The sequence below is a fragment of the Saimiri boliviensis genome, chromosome 3, assembly GCF_048565385.1.
Source record: "Saimiri boliviensis isolate mSaiBol1 chromosome 3, mSaiBol1.pri, whole genome shotgun sequence".
Taxonomy (NCBI): Eukaryota; Metazoa; Chordata; class Mammalia; order Primates; family Cebidae; genus Saimiri; species Saimiri boliviensis.
The window spans coordinates 113470077-113486908 of NC_133451.1; the positions used below are offsets into that span (position 1 = coordinate 113470077).

General features: G+C 35.1%; 1 protein-coding gene across 14 annotated transcripts in view; it reads left to right on the top strand.

Annotated features, from left to right (window-relative positions):
* TENM3 (teneurin transmembrane protein 3) overlaps positions 1 to 16832 on the top strand; it is a 2726163-nt gene that overhangs the window by 1786519 nt on the left and 922812 nt on the right. For all 14 annotated transcript variants that reach the window (XM_074396661.1, XM_074396660.1, XM_074396665.1 and 11 more), the window contains one exon: positions 8941 to 9021. The gene's annotated coding sequence lies outside the window, so the exon portion shown is untranslated. The remainder of the gene's footprint in view (positions 1 to 8940; positions 9022 to 16832) is intronic.

Consider the following 16832-nt stretch of genomic DNA (forward strand, 5'->3'; position numbering starts at 1 on the left):
CAGACCAGTGCTGAAGGATGTGCCAGGGAATGGACGAGCGGAGCACCCCAGGCAGTGAAGAGCTTGAGGAAATGACAGCAAAAGATGAAAAGTGTAGCCTTTTCAAAAGTGATTGACTAGACAGGCCAGAGAGTTCACATGGGCTGCTGCATTATAAGGGAATAGTGGAAAATGAGGCAAGAAAAGAAAATTGAAACCAGTTATACAGGGGGGCTTAATGCCTGGCCAAGGAATGTGGGCTTTGTTCTGTTGGTGTTGGAAAGCTCTTGAAAGGTTTGGGGCAAGAGAGTGACATGGTGAAAAGGTATTTGGGAAAATTAATACAACAGCTGTGTGCCAGACAAGCAGGAGAGGAGGCAGGAAACAGCTGCTCTAGGTGATCTTCAGTTGAGGGGCATGTTGGTCTTGTTGGTTCTGGGTTTTCAAAGTAAAATAATTTTACATATATTTCAAAATTCCCTCATTTTTGGCGAGTGCCTGTAGTCCTAGCTACTCAAGGAGGCTGAGGTGGGAGAATTGCTTGAACCTAGAGGGCAGAGATAGCAGTGAGCCAAGATCATGCCACTGCACTCCAGCCTGGACGACATAGCGAGACTCGGTCAAAAAAAAAAAAAATAAAATCCCTAATTTCTCCTTATGCTATATGAAGTATCTGATGATATGATAGCTTTTATCAAGAAGTGTCCTTTCTTTACATAACATTTAAAAAGAGTCCCTTTCTAGAAAAATTGTTCACCCTTTTCTCCATTATTTTCTTAAGTAATAGTGACAAGCTAATAAAAAACTGACAAGGAAATAGCAACAAAGTAGGAAAGTATGAAAACAAGTGAGTGTTTTGCTAAGGAAATGTTTATTACTGTGGTTCTCATCATTATGAGTTAATTACAGGCTCTCAGCAAATATCCCATTGTGAACTCAGAGGTGCAATATGTTTTATTTGAGAAAGTGAAATAGTGATTTCCTTTCCAGTATTCAGTTGCATTTCCTGCTATTTTAAGACTACTCAGTGGTACCAATGTACTTTGACAACCAATTATCCCAGCATGTCTTTGCAGTGTATTTTAACTATAATGCTTTTTAAAAGCTTGAATTGCAAAAACAGAGTTTTATCTTAATTGATCAGATGTGCTTCTAGAATTGTCTGAATACTATTTTGTGTAATATCTGAATAATGTAACTGATTTACAGGAGCAGAAAAAAAACAATCACCTGTTGGAATAAGGCACACAAAACTTCCTTTAAAGCTATTATTTACATTTTTGTTCTTCAGACTTTCTTTAACATTTTGACGCTTAAGAAAGGATGACATGTAGTCTCCGAGTTCTGGCCAAAATAAAGAATAAAATATCTTTTAGACCATCCCTGAGAGCTCATATTCTGATTTCCTGAAGCCAATTGCCATGTGATTGCTACCGTTGCAGGCAATGCAAACCTCAACCTTTGCCCATACCGTCTTATTCTGGCTGGTTCCATCTTAAACCCGCTTCCGAGAATGGCATGGTACACACTCCATAAGCAAAAGGTGACTTTACAGAGTAAGAATTCTCCATGTTAATGTTGCCTTAAGCGCCTGTTAACTACAATGCATTGTTGAAAAGCTGACATCTGTGATTATTTCAGGCACAGGGCCATTGCTTAATTTACTTTAGTTTGATTTTTTTTTTTCCCCCTCTTCGCCCTCCCAGTTGGCTTCTCCAGAAGAGTAAAGCCAGACAGTAGTTACTGCTTTGGAAAGAAAAGATAAGCCGAGCACTTTGGAATGCATTTTTCTAACACTCCTTTGCCAAGTGTTACATGACTGTATCAAATTTCTTTAGACTTTGATAATGAGAAACAGACAATGCCATAGGAAATACAACCAAGAGATTTGTGGTAATAGAGGATTTCAGAAATGCACATGGTTCTAAATGGCTCTAAGATTATGTGCTTTGGAGTTCTGAATCTTTTTTTTTTTTTTCATGTTTGAGTAGGCCCTACGGTTGATTATCAGGTTGACGAAGGGCAGAGGCCCTGTCTGCTGATTATAAATGTGCATGTGTGTAAAATTTTCACACATAATATAATATTTCAAAGTTATTTTTATGGAGGCTCAGGGGTCCTAGAACTTAAACAAAACTGCTGATCATTGGCTCCAAGAAATGCTTAGAAGGAATCATAGTTTTTTTAACGTCATATGGAGTCATTTGCAGACTTTTGGGCTACAGATCACATTATGTTTATTTATTCAGCTGGCTTTGGAGATTGAGCAATATTTGGAGACACACAAGTCTTTGCCTTGCTTAATAAAAAGTATACTCGAAGGTATAGCTTCAGCATTTTTATATACAATAGGTTCTCACAAGCAGGGTTTGATATCGAAAAAGAAATGTAATTTTGAAATTAAAAACAAAGAAACTAACAATTCTGGGGAAAAAAAAGTCATCCAGCATTATCTTTCTTAAGAAATTTTCAGCAGACCTGTGTCGCTCATGCTATAAAGCTTGAAAATACATTATTATCTTTTATAAGAACGCTGTAAACTGTAACTTGCATTATTCTCTCTGATCATCTACAACACACAAGACCTGGCTCACTTTTTAAGAATAGTCATTTAACACAGGATGTGTAGTTTTGTTGGCATTATTAGTAGAGCTTCATGTCACGAAGTTAATTCAGTCTTTCCTATTGAAGAAGGTGGAATAAATATTTCATAGCTGTGGCTTTTGAGGAACATTCTGCCTTTCAATCTCGACATGGTCTTTCAACATGTATGCCAATAAGAAGTCTTTAAAAGACATAAAAGGCATCTTGTCTACTTGTCTTTGAAAAATATAAGGATCTCAAGATGCATCTGAAATATTCACTGTGTGGACAATACTTCAAGCAGGGCTAGAACTTGCTGAATGTTTCAACTATACTTATTTGTTCAAGTTTTTTTCTTTTTCTGTTTTTCCTTTTTCTTTCTTTCCATCTTCCAACACCCCAATACTGTACTTCTAAGTCTATGCCTTGTCAAAAATGGCTATAATGTGCCCAGATAAGTACATTTATTGATAACATGTAACATCTCAAACATCATCTTTGATTTGACTAGCTTTGTGATGGTTTAGCAGAAGAATATATTTTGTACCATGAAAATATTTCTTTTACTTCTCTTTACCTCTTTTTCCTTTGACCAACCTGCCCCAGTTAGTTTAAGTTATCACTTTATTGTGAAATTATTCTTTGTGTGTGTTTTTCTGTTAACATACTATTAATATAGGATGATTTCACTGTCAGTAAGCGAACTCATTTGTGGAATTTGGCACAGTGATTTCTGTATCCTTTACTTTGAGTCTCTATAAGAAATATCCCCACAGATTGAACCCGTGACCCCCTCTTCTGATCTCTGCTCACCTCTTCAATATTGATTTGTATTTGGCTTGGGTGGAAACTGTTAAATTTTGTGTTAATGTTTAAGATGTGTTTTGTAGATAGTGTCTTTATTTGATAAGGTGTTACAAAGTGAAATCTCTTTAAAGTGTTCCTTAAAGACAAAATAGATATTTAATTAAGCTTAAAAAGGAGGAGGGTAATGTCTTTTAATTACCCAAACTTAACACAACACACACACACACTCGCACACACACACACTTTTCTACAAATATGAAACTAGGTAGAACTGCATGTGAAAGAGTTTAGGTTCATAAAAGGCCACAAACTAAAATCATTTCTTACAAAATGCAATAAAAGAATTAGAATTTCTGTAAATCATTTTATCTGATAACACACTAAAATATATTTTCAATTTCCCTTTCCATCTCTTTTTGCAAATATCATCGTTTTCTTTTTTCTTACCCCAATCTAAGCATTTAAACTTTATTAGCAGAAGTGCCTCCCTGCAGAAAAAAAATATATTTCAAGTTTTGTTACAGAGCAAACTGCTGTGAGAAGCAAGACAAAAAGGGGGCAAAACAAGGCATATTTTCAGGTCTTATGATGTGCCAGGCACTCTAGCAAATTTCTTTTCCATGTGTTTTCTCAATAAAAAATGGAACAAAAACGATGTGTTTTTCCAAATTGCTACTTCATTATATTATATATGAAACTGTATTATATTTCTTTTATTATTGTTCCTCAATTATTTTGATGACTAGACTATTACCTCCAGTTTAGAGCAATACAGCACTGTTTCCAGCGAATAAAACATGAAATATGAATGGTAACTCAAGTGGATTTAGTTTTTTATAAAATAGTCTATATCATAAGAAGTAAAGAATATCCTGGTTCTCTCTGAAGTTATTGATGGACATATGCAGGTACAAATGAAAAATTTAGCTCAGATATCAGAAAGAATGCTCTCGTGAATCGTGTCCTTCACAAATATGCATGAAAAATGTTAATAATTTTTGGGTGTTTTTTATGAGAAACTGTGTAGCTATATTTGTGAGCTGATTTATATACATTTTTAACTTTTATAAGTGCTACCTTAACCCTAATTTAATACTTCGAGAATGTGAAAAACTAGAGCTCAGAAAAAAAAAATAACAGTTCAGTGAATATATTAATTTCATCAGTGCAAAGATGAATTAGATTGCTTCTATGACAGTGTTTGTTCCTTTGTTTGATGGCTTGCCTTTTTAGCCCAACATTCATACGTCTTCTAAGAACCGTAAGCAATGCATTTTTAACAAAATCACAATGACTCTGCTACTCTCATGAAGATTTATTAATACTGACTACTAAATAAAAATGTCAAAGAGAGTAAATATCATGCATAAAAAGCATGAAGAAATGCTACATTGGTTTGAGGACAAATAGGAAATGTAATGTACATTCTGGGTAGAAAATGTGTTTCTAGTAATATTAGGTAAAACAAATTATAGGCAAAAAAAAAAAAAGTTAATTGTTCTCATGATACCTGATCAAGAAGACAAAATTGAAACAAATTTGGGCTCTCTGTAATATACAAACAAGGCTGACCATGGGCAAGAGTGTCAAGTGGATTACCTGCCCTTGACACCAGTCCTTGGGTACCACTTCCCCTAAGCCTTTCTCTTGGGTCCAGAGATCTAAGGGTGGTTGACCATAGGCAAGAATCATTATTTCAGGGCCCCTACTTCTGAAACTTTTTGTGTGCTAATTTCCACCTTTTTATAGCAGTGATTCTCAAACCTCTCAACTCTGGCTCACTTAGGGATGTACATACCCCATACTATGTACAGTGGAAATAGTAAGAAAAACGACCCCATAATAACAACATACTTTGTAATAAAATAACAATCAATATATTATAAAATAGTACCAACACAGCACAACCCATGATAAACAAATATAAAATATAATAATAATGCTACCCATATGTTAATTTATGTCTGTTTGCAACCAAAACAGCAGTAATAACCATGTATGCCTTCCTAGATTTCAAGAAATCTAACAAGTTTCATGTGAACATGAATCTCAGGAGCATTGCAAGGCTCTCAGGCATGGGGTTGTAGTCAAATGTCTTAGTGAAATACTGGCTTAGAGTTTTCAGTTAATTCTGGTAGCATACTAATGTTAGTTTATGAATAGCATCTTGTACCAACTCAGCAAATACTAGTGAGTATCCATTAGCCTCTACGAAACTGCACATTATTCAACTATAAAAGGCAAAGAACTGTAAGTTCTCTCCATCAGGCTGAACTTTTAATTTCTGCAGGAGTATAAAGGGCATGCTTTATATGCTATATGATCTATCTGAATAATGATCTATCTAACTATACAAAACATCTTAGAATCTGGTTAGTCCACAAACTGGGAAACTGGTGCAGGTAACAACTAGAGGCAAAAGCAAAGTAGTCAGTGGTCAAATCAGCTGAGATATGGATCAGGGCCAAATAAGATAAGGGAGTTCTGATAGGATGACAACCAGCTGTTAGGTTAAACTGCCCTTATAGGTTTAAACTGAGATCTTAGAGCCCTAATATTCCAGATGGAGAATGGATTCTTGATGCCCAGCAGTTCCTTAACTAGAGCTTTGTGGGTTACATTGCTCTCACCCATTTAAGCGAGTGTTTTTTAGAGAGCATCCTCCTTTCCCCAAGACTCTGAATTATTGAAGCCAAATTAGGGAGCTGCATCTTTCATTAACTGTTCTCCACTTGCTCTACAGTGAGGTGACTCTATGGCTCAGATGAAGGCTTGGTGACACCTACTTGTCTGGACATATCAAGCCACCCTTACAAAGTAATATAAAGTGTGTTCCAATGTGAAATAACTATTGCTTCTCCTGTTATAATTTCCAGTTATATTATTCATGTGCTACTGGAGTTGACTTACAAGCATCCCTCACCATTCTTTGGAGCTTACAGATAGAAAAAGAAGTGTTTAATAAACTCCACCTGAGTAACAAGGCAAGCTGAGCTGCCTGTTGATTGGCAATACGCTGTTTGGATATTAGCTTAGAGCATGGGATTTAGATCTTACTAGCTGTTGTGAAAAGTTGTCATTCTGTTAATAAATCTTTAAAGGAAGGCTTCTTTCTGGAGATTTTACATTTTATTTTCAGAAAAGCCAAGGACAAATGTGACTATGGCTAATAGTTAATTTTTTCCGCCCTTTTTTCTTCTTTTTCTTATTGCCGATGATGACAGCCCTGCAGGAGACAAAGGGACAGAAGACACAAAATGCATTCTTTGGAGTTGGTTTTAGACACCTTCAGTTTTCTGCTAAAAAGTTCTAGTCTGGTTGACCCTGAATCCTCTTAGCGTTTGATCATGGACACGCTGACAGTACCGTCATCCGCTTGCCTACACAGAGGATGGCAAAGACGAGGGGTTGAAGTCTTGCTAAAGCACTTTCCTCATTGACAAAATTGGCAGTGACCTTAATCAGTGACTCTCTAAGCTTTTTAGCACTGACAGAAATAACCATTTTTTTCCACTCTGTCTATTTTCATCATAGACACTTTTTTCCTCTGATCTTGAGATATGATACGTGTCCACAGATTGGTAGAGCTTTAGAAATCTGGTCACTGCACTCTTCTTCCATTTGTATTGTGATTCTTATCAAAATCACCCAAATACACATTTAAGGAGACTTGATTGGAAAAAAATTTCAGAATATAGAAAAATGTCTATGAACAGAGAAATTGGTCAGTTTAAGCCTGTTTTAAATAAACGTTTGGTTACCACTGTTTATAAACCTGTACGGAATACCAGTGGCTCTAAGTTGTATACTGTATTCATTTTCTTTAAATCCATAGATCTTAGTTATTTTTCTAAATATTCTCAAGGGTTATCAAATTTCTGAAAGCTCAAAATGGTTTTTGCAAGGGAGAAGTTAACAGTCAATGATTATTTTAATTTACTTGATATTTGGAAACCATAATCTTGATTGCATGGCTAAACTCAATAGCACCCTTAAGTAATTATTCTCCATAAATTAACGTGCTATTTCTATCTTCTGCAATTTTCAAGAAATCAAGGCTGTTAACTATAAGCTATAGCTAAAGTCACCCAAATCACAGTGAATCTAGAAGTTTCTAACATCCTCCTGGTTAACTGCACAATGATCCGTTGGTTCTGTCTGTCCAAATCCTAATTAGGATGAACTAAACCAACTGCTCCACCACTCGGTTACTTAGTTTATCTAGATACTGCCTTGGTTTGTTTATTTGGCATATAATTGCAGGTAATAAAAATCCTATAATTGTAAAAGAATGAGAAGTCACTGCAATTATGTATTGATAATTTATGGCTTTCGAAATAGGTATGTTTTTGTTATTTGTTCGGATCCGAGAACCCTAGCAAGGCTAAGTCCTGAATCACTGCATAATGCTCACGAGAGGCTGCTTTTCAGAAAAGAGAACAAGGGTTCTGATGTTCGTGTGGAAAAACCCAATAGCAGGCCGGTTTCATAGCCCCACAATTGCTGTTATCATTTTTTTTTTAATCTATCCAAGACAATCCACAAGACAAATCACCACTTTCAGTATTAACTGTGCCTAAATTTCAAAGCATTCTGCGTTTGGACATGGTCTCCTCCGTAAAACTTCCGTCCCTTGTCTTTCCTAAGGCCACAGTCTCAGAGACCCCTTCCTCTCCTCTGACAGCTTCCTCCCTCCCAGGTCCTCTGCGTTCTACACTGTCCCTTGGCCATCTCTTCTAACTTCATTGCCTTAATGATCACTTTTCTGAGACTTGAAGTTGTTGTTTTTTTTTTTTAATCTCTGACCCTCGAACCACACTGATTACCCTGCTACAGATTCTCCAATAAACCTCTACTTCTCGTCATGCGTTATTATAATCCCTTGTATCAATTAGTCTCAATAAACTGGGAATTCCATGAGGCCTGGGCTCATATTTTTCTAATTTCATTGCTAAATTTCTGGGCCTAGCACAGTGCCCAAATTGTTACAAGTCACTTAATCTCTAGCCTCACGGCTTCACCTCATTTCCAATCCCTCTGAAAAACTCCTTCAATCAAACTGAAATGCATCAGATTTCCCTTCTTATTTTCATTATGTTCAAACTCTGTAACTTGGTCATTTTGTTTCCTGTACATGGGCTGCCCCCCATCCAAGCTTCCTGCCCCAGGCCCTGCCCACCACCTTGAAGGTATCCTCAGCCTTCATTTAGACCCCACCTCCTCCAAAAAGCCTCACCTCTCCCTGTTGGAAGTCACGTCTTCTGCCTCCTGACCCCCCATAACATTGGATTTTACCTCTTTTGCGATACTCATCAGTTTGCTATGTTTATTATTCTTCATTGTTTGCTTAATTTCCTTGAAGAAAAAGTTTTACCATAGACAGCTACAGATGTCCCATCCTGTACCACCTGGTACTTGCAAAGATAGCAATTGCTTGCTACAGACTGAGGGAATGAGTTATCATTTTATAGTTACGTAGAAAAATACATTATGAGCTAGGTAAAATATCCAGATATGATAGCATCAACGTTTTATAGAATAGCAATGTTTCTGTTTGTTCTATTTTTCCAGGCTTGTACCACAACCAATATCTCTGCTTGGCAACTCTAATGAGCAAACTGCCACAAAGCTGAGAGAGAACACACCTTTTTGGTAAGTAGCTTATAAATTTCTAAATCTGATGGTAAGCACAAAGCTAGTGTTTATGCCTCCATTTTGTTTAAAGTTCTATTTAATAACGATTTTAGATGTTCTGGTATATTCTCTTGTCGATTGTGGGAACTGAAGAAAAGTTTTCAAGAAAACTGGTATTTCTTGCAGACATTAGTGTAAAACCTTCCAGTTTTGACTCAATATTGAGGTAATTCCATATATTTCTGGAAAGAATTTATATTTTAGGGGAAATTTTTTGAAAGGATAACATACATTTAGAAAATGTAGGAGCTGTAAGTGCACAGCTTGATGGATTTTCACCACATGAGCACATCCTTGAACGAGGACTCGGTTAATGAACAGGGTATTATCCACACCCCAACAGATGTCACCAGCCCCCAGTCCTTCTAGTCATACCCCCTCCCACCTCCCTTCCCTCACCCCAGCATGGCTAACTAGGATCATGACTTCTTACACTACAGATTTATTTTCCCTGCTTTTAAATTTTATATAAACAAAGGAACTATTTTTTGAAGGACTTAAAAAAGACAAAATTGAAAAAATAAACAAGAAGGCCAAGTGATTTTCTATTTATGTAACTGTTGTTTTGCCAGATGATTTGACAACTAATTGGCATTGTCTCACTTTTATTCTCAACCCCAGCAAGAATCACCTGTTTTAATCGAGGGTCACTGCTGATTAAGCCTCTACTTGTGTTTTTCTCATTTTTGTGCTTAATAAATTACAACTTGCCCGAGATCATCACGTCAAATGTTTACAGCAACTGTCTTTTATAATTAAAGCAAAAGATTTTCTTTTAGCATTGACTGATTAAATTGGTAATTAATATCAGATGAAGATTTTGCATGGTTTCTCAAAGCAACCAAGGAGAGGTACATTTAGGTCAGCTAATGGCTTAATAACACATTTGTTAAAGGCTTTATTGTATTTAGTATAATAAATGACAAAATAGGATCACATTTCTTTATTTCAAGAAAGATAACTGCATTTTCAGTTATATATTCTGAGAATGCCTTCCTAATAGTCTCCTGATTCCTGCTAATTTTTCGGCCTCTTCCTAAGAAGTAGGAATTAAATCCTAACACTTCAAATGCTCCACTTAATACTAGGAATTCTGCCTATCCAAAATTTCCAAAAAAAAATTGTTGCTGACCAATTTTCTTAATACTATTATTAAATGTTAGGGTTCTGATCCTACATTCCATTTTAGGGCATCTGGTTCTTTCATAAAAATGATGTGTCATCAAAACCATTTCTTTACCTTTAGTGTCACTGTTAATCTATAAATCACAGTGTGATAGTTTATCTCATCTTATTTATTATATGTTAATTATCTGTAACCCAGAAGAACTTCTTGACTTTGCTCTTAAATTTTAGGAAACACTTCAGTTTAGAGGGATTTGCAGTCCTCTGTATACCTGTGTCAACTTACATGTTCTTAAACATGTATTTAATTTATTTAGGTAATTAATTTTCTTTAAAACTATTTAGGTGGCTTTTATTTATTTTAAAGGTTATGCATATTATGAAGCATTTAGTGAGTTGGAAAGTTAAAATTGGTATTAAGTAATTGAATTGTTTGTAATATAAAGGATAAATGCTGAGGGGATGGATACACCCTTCTCCATGATATGATTGCTTCACATTCATGCCAGTATCAAAACATCGCATGTAACAACTCATAAATATATACAACTACTAGGTACCCCCAAAAATTAAAAAAATAAATTTCTTTTAAACCAAGACCTTGAGATTTAGAGAGATATATGAGATCAGCATTTATGGAGTGCACTGAAAATTTGCTTGATATTCTTTAAAACAAAGAGATAACCTAGTCACTGCCTAATGGGATATGTCTCTACATTAGGAGAAAGTAAATAAAATACCACAAGAAAGCTAAAAAAAACATAAAAATAATAAAATTGACATTAAAATGCACTATTTGACAACATCTCAACTTAAAAAAATGTGGGAAATTACAGAAGTAGACATATGGAATACATTCCATTGAGCTATTAATGTAAAAAAAAAAAAACAAGGAATTGTTTTTATAATTAAGATAAGATCAGTTCTACTTATCCACCACCAATAAACAACCACTGTTCTGTCAATCATGAAGTTTGGTTTTACCTGCCCTTGACCTTCATTGAAAGGTAATCACACAACCTGTGCTTTTCCGCTTCTGGCTTCTTTCATTCAATGCAGTGTTTTTGAGTTTCATCCCTGTTGTTGAGTATGATAGTGGTCATACATTTATTTTTTACTCTTGAGTAGTATTTCATTGATTAATATGCCACAACTTTTTAATCGTTCTTCCCCTGTTCATTTGGGTTGTTTCCACATTTTAGATATTATGAATCAAGTTGTTATGAACATTTTTGTAACAGTCTTTTTGTGGCCATATGTATTCATTTCTCTTGGGATAATACCGAGGAGTAAAATTTCTGGTTAGTCTTATAAAATACTCTCTAGCATTGTTTTTGAATCTCTGTTCTATTTTACACTATCACCAGAAATGTTTAAGAGTTCAATTTGTCCCAAATAATAATTGGTGGTATTATTCTTCTGGGTTTTAGCTTTTCTTGGGTTCTCACTGTGGCTTTAATTTACATTATTCTTATGACTAATGATGCATATTTTCATGTGCTTATTAGCTATTCATGAGCCTGACTTTTTTGAAGTGTCTATTTGAGTCCTTTGCCCATTAAATATGCTTGTCTGACTTACTTTTAAAACATCTTTCAGGTATTTGGGTATTTGCTTTTTGGATATTTGCCTTTAAAATATCTTTTGGGTAGAACTTTGTCCATTTTATGTGTTATGAATATTTTCACTCAGTTAATTGCTTGCCTTATTTCTTAACAATGTCTTATAAATAGGCTTTTTAAATTTTTGATAACATTAACCAATATTTTCTTTTATTCTTGGTGCTTTCTGTAGCCTCTCTAAAAAAATATTTGCTAATACCAGGTTGGAAAATCTTTATAGTTTTGGTGCAGTTGGGTCTATGATGATCTTGAATTAGTTTTAATGCTTAGTGTGAAGTAGGGGTTGGGATGCATTTATTTTTATATGTTCACGCAATTATTTCAATACAGCAAAAAAAACAAACAAACAAACAAACAAAAAAACCACAAAACACTTCTTTTCAGATTGAACAGCTTTGGCATTTTAGTGAAAGTTGATGGGTCATATGTGTCTATTTCTGAACTATTTATCCTATTTTATTGATCTATTCTGTTAACCCTATATCAATACCACACCCTCTAAAAAACTGTAGTCTTGAAATCAAATTATATAAGTCCTCCAATTTTATTCTTCTTTTTCATGAACTTTTTATAGCCATTTTAGATCTTTTGCAATTCTATATATATCTTAGAAGCAACTAATCGTTTTCTGCAAAAGAGCCTGTTGAGATTTTGATTGACATTGTGTTGAATCTATAGTTCAATCTGAAGAAAAATGGCTATTTTAACAATTTTGAGTCTCCGAATCCATGAATATGGTAACTCTCTCCTTTTATTTAGATCTTCTTAAATATTTTGGATTTTTCAGTTTAGAGCTCTCTAGTAATTCGTTTTATAGATTCCTTTGAATTATTATGTAAATTGTCATTTTGAGTATGAATAAAGATTTTACTTCATCTTTTCCATTGCTTCTTGGCCTTTTGGCTAAGATCAAGTGAAGATTTTACTTTATCTTTTCCAAACTTTATGACTTTTATGTCTTTTTCTTTATACATTGTATGATGTTAACTTAAGGATTTTGTAGATGCTTTCTCAGACTAAGGAGGTTCCTTTTTATTTCTACTTGGTTAAGTGTGTTTTATAATGAGGGGGGTGTTCAGCTTTGTCAAAAGCTTTTCTTCCTGCATACGTTAAAATGTTATATGGCCTTTCTTCCTTTTCTGATGATTTGGTAAATTAAATTCATTTTTTAAGTGCTAAGCCATGTTGCATTTCTGGGATAAACCCTCATTTGGTAATAATGTATGGTTATTTTATGTAATCCTAGATCTGACTTGATAGTGTTTTGTCAAAACCTATTTATGTCTGTATTCAGGAGAAATATTGTTTTCTATATTTTCTTGAAATATTTTTGTCAAGTTTTATTACCAAGATACTGTTGGCCTCATTAAATGAGTTAGAAAGTGTTCAAATATTTCTTCCTTTTGTGTTTTCTTAAATAATTTGTGTAGATTTATGTATTTCATAAAATTTTCATAGAAATTCAGCAGAGCATCCATGTAGGCTGAGAGTTATCTTGGTGGGGAGCTTTTTAATTGAGATATAGATATAGATATATCTACAAAAAAGCTGAAAACCTGAATAACTATACATATATATATATATATATATACACATATATATATGTATGTATACACACACACGTATGTGTGTGTGTGTGTGTGTGTGCCGTATTGAAATAATTATGTGAATATATAGCTATACATAGTTATTCAGGGTTTCATCTTTTTTTGTTAATATTTGCAGTGTTTTACTTTAACTTTTTTTAAACTTATATTTTAAGTTCAGGGACACATGTACAGGTTTGTTACACAAGTAAACTTGTGTCATGAGGGTTTGTTGTACAGATTATTTCATCCCCCAAGTATTAAGCCTAGTACCCACTAGTTATTTCTCCTGATCCTCCCCTCCTCCCACCCTCCACCTTCTGATAGGCCCCACTATGTGTTGTCCATGTGACAGTGTCGTTCAATATACTTATTTCATTAAGTTGTAAAGTGTATTTACACAAATGTCCATAATATTTCTTTATCATCCTTTGAATGTCTCCATGAATTCAGATCATATTCCTGCTTTCATTTTGATATTAGTTGTATTTTCAGATTTCTTTCTTGATCAGTCTTGCTGGAGCACATGAATTTTATAAGTCTTGGTACAAGTTTGAGAATGGACAGAGGCATTGAAGTATTACTGGGAGGAGTATTGAGACTTGTTCTTATTTCTGGAGCCTTTGTTCTCAGTTCCTCTAACAAGCTTACTTATTTATATTTAAGCTATCATCACCTGGCCTTATGAAAAACACATAGTATCAACTTCTGAATTACTTGATTTTCTTGATTTTTATTTTTTTCTTAATTCAGTTGCTTTATTCTCTTATTTTTACTATTTTCTTTCATTTTCTTACTTTGATTTTATGTGCACTCTTCTTTTTCCAGATACTTAGGAGGTAATTAAAATTATTAGCTTTAAGTCTTACTTCTCTTCTAACGTATTTTTTTTTTTTCGAGATGAATTCTTATTTTGTCTCCCAGACTGGAGTATAGTGGCACAATCTTGGCTCACTGAAACCTCCACCTCCTGAGTTCAAGCAATTCTCCTGCCTCAACCTCCCAAGTAGCTGAAATTACAGGGCATGCAACCACACCCAGCTAATATTTGCATTTTTTTGTATAGACTGGGTTTCACCATGTTGGCCAGGCTGGTCTCCAACTCCTGAACTCAGGTGATCTGCTCACCTCAGCCTCCCAGAGTGCTGGTATTACAGGTATAAGCCACTGCACTCAGCCTTAATTAATAAGTATTTTAATGATAAAAATTTCCTGGAATTGCTGTTTTAACTGCATTCCATAAACTTTTATTCGTGGTGTTTTTATTATCATTTAACTCAAAATATTTTTTAATTTATTTTATGATTCATTCTTTTATTATGCATTATTTAGAGGCATGTTGTTTTATTTCCAAATACTTGAGGATTTTCTATATGTCTTATTCTTATTGATTTCTAAGTGAATTCTACTGTCATTAGATTTGTGAGATTTCTATCTTTTAAAATGTATTGAAACATTCTATTTTATAGCCCAGCGTCAGCACAAAATCTATCTTGGCAAATGTTTTAAGTGCATTTGAAAGAAATATGTACTCTGAGTTATTGAGTATGGTGTGTGTGTGTGTGTGTGTGTGTGTGTGTGTGTGGTTTTTTTGTTGTTGTTGTTTGTTTGTTTGTTTGTTTTTTGAGATGATGTCTCACGCTCTCACCCAGGTTTAACTATAGTGGCACAATCTTGGCCCACTGCAACCTCCCCTCTCCGGGTTTAAGCGATTCTTCTGCCTCAGCCTCCAGAGTAGCTGGGATTACAGGCACCTGCCACCATGCCTGGCTAATATGTGTATATTTATTAGAGATGATGTTTCACCACACTGGTCAGGCTGGTCTTGAACTCCTGACCTCAGGTGATCCACCCACCTTGGTCTCCCAAAGTGCCGGGATTACAGATGCAAGCCACCTCACCTGACTGAGTATGTAGCATAATAATGCTACGTAAAATAAATAATAAAAATACCAAGTATGGTGTTTTAAAAATATCAACTTATTTAATATTATTAATTTAATTATTTAATACTAATATTTTTCAATTTATTTAATCTAATTAATCTAATTTATTTAATCTGTTCGATAATGTGGTTGACATTTTCTTTATTCTAACAATTTTTTTATCTAGTTATTTTACAAAATACTGAGAAAAAAATGTCAAAAATGTCTATTAGTGTTATTTTTGTCAATTTTCCTTTTTTTCTTCTGTTGACATTTGCTTCACACTTTTTGAATCTCTGTTATTAGGTGCATACACACATACCTGCTGTTGAAGCTGTTGTAAGTTCCTAATCAGTGAACACTTTTATTATTATAAAACGTCTGCCTTTCAGGCTTCCATTCAGACTGGGTTGGCATCAGCTTCTCTCCATCCCGCATGATAAAAGAAATAAACAGAGAGATTAACTCTCAGCCTCATAACAACTAACCACTGCCTGCTTGATCACATGGAATCTTGCCCTCCATTTGTACCACACAAGCCTTAGCCAAGAACCCACAGAGACTCCATACTAACTTCTGCTCCTTCCTACTGTCCCTACCCTGCACCATCCTCCTTTCCGGGACCCTACCATGCACATTTCAGATGCTAGAGCAGCCCCGAAGCCTGAGCTCCGCCTCCTCTGTTTAATGTTAACACAGTGCTCTACTTTGGCTTTACCTATTTGCATGCAATCTGGAAACTGCCACAAGGCAGGGAGCCAGGACAAATATAGAGTCCTCTTTATGTGCTTCCCTTCTCTCAAAGATCAGTCCTGCACTGCCTGTTGTTCATTGCCTCAATACTGTTATCGTATAGATTTTGTCCAGTTTTACCATTGTTTAGGATGGGAGAACACATCCAGGGCTAGTTATTCCATCATGGCCACGTGTTGAAGTGCTTCTGTTTTGTCATGTTTTTCAGTGATAGACAAAATAATTGCAATGAATCTCTGTTTGCATTTTGGTAGAATAAAAGGATGTCTCATCATCTTCCAATCTAGCCAAATAAAATATCCACCAATCTCTCATAAATAAGGCGAATATGTCTCCTGTTTGTCTAATGTAGTCCCAGTTAATGCCCATTATTAATTTAACTCTCAAAATATCCTGGTGGCTCACTCCAGTAATCCCAGCACTTTGGGAGGCCAAAGCGGGAGGATAATGAGATCAGGAGTTTGAGACCAGCCTGGCCAACATGGAGAAACCCCGTCTCTACTACAAATAGAAAAAATAGCTGGGTGTGGTGATGGGTGCCTGTAATTCCAGCTACTTGGAAGGCTGAGGCAGGAGAATCGCTTGAAACTGGAAGGCAGAGGTTGCAGTGAGCAGAGATTGCACCACTGCACTCCAGCCTAGGTGACAAAGCAATATTCTGTCTCAAAAAAAAAAAAAAAAAAAAAATCCTTACTTTTGTAATAAATGGCCTGGCTATCCTATTTATAAATCTTAATAATCACGATTTTTTAGAGAAT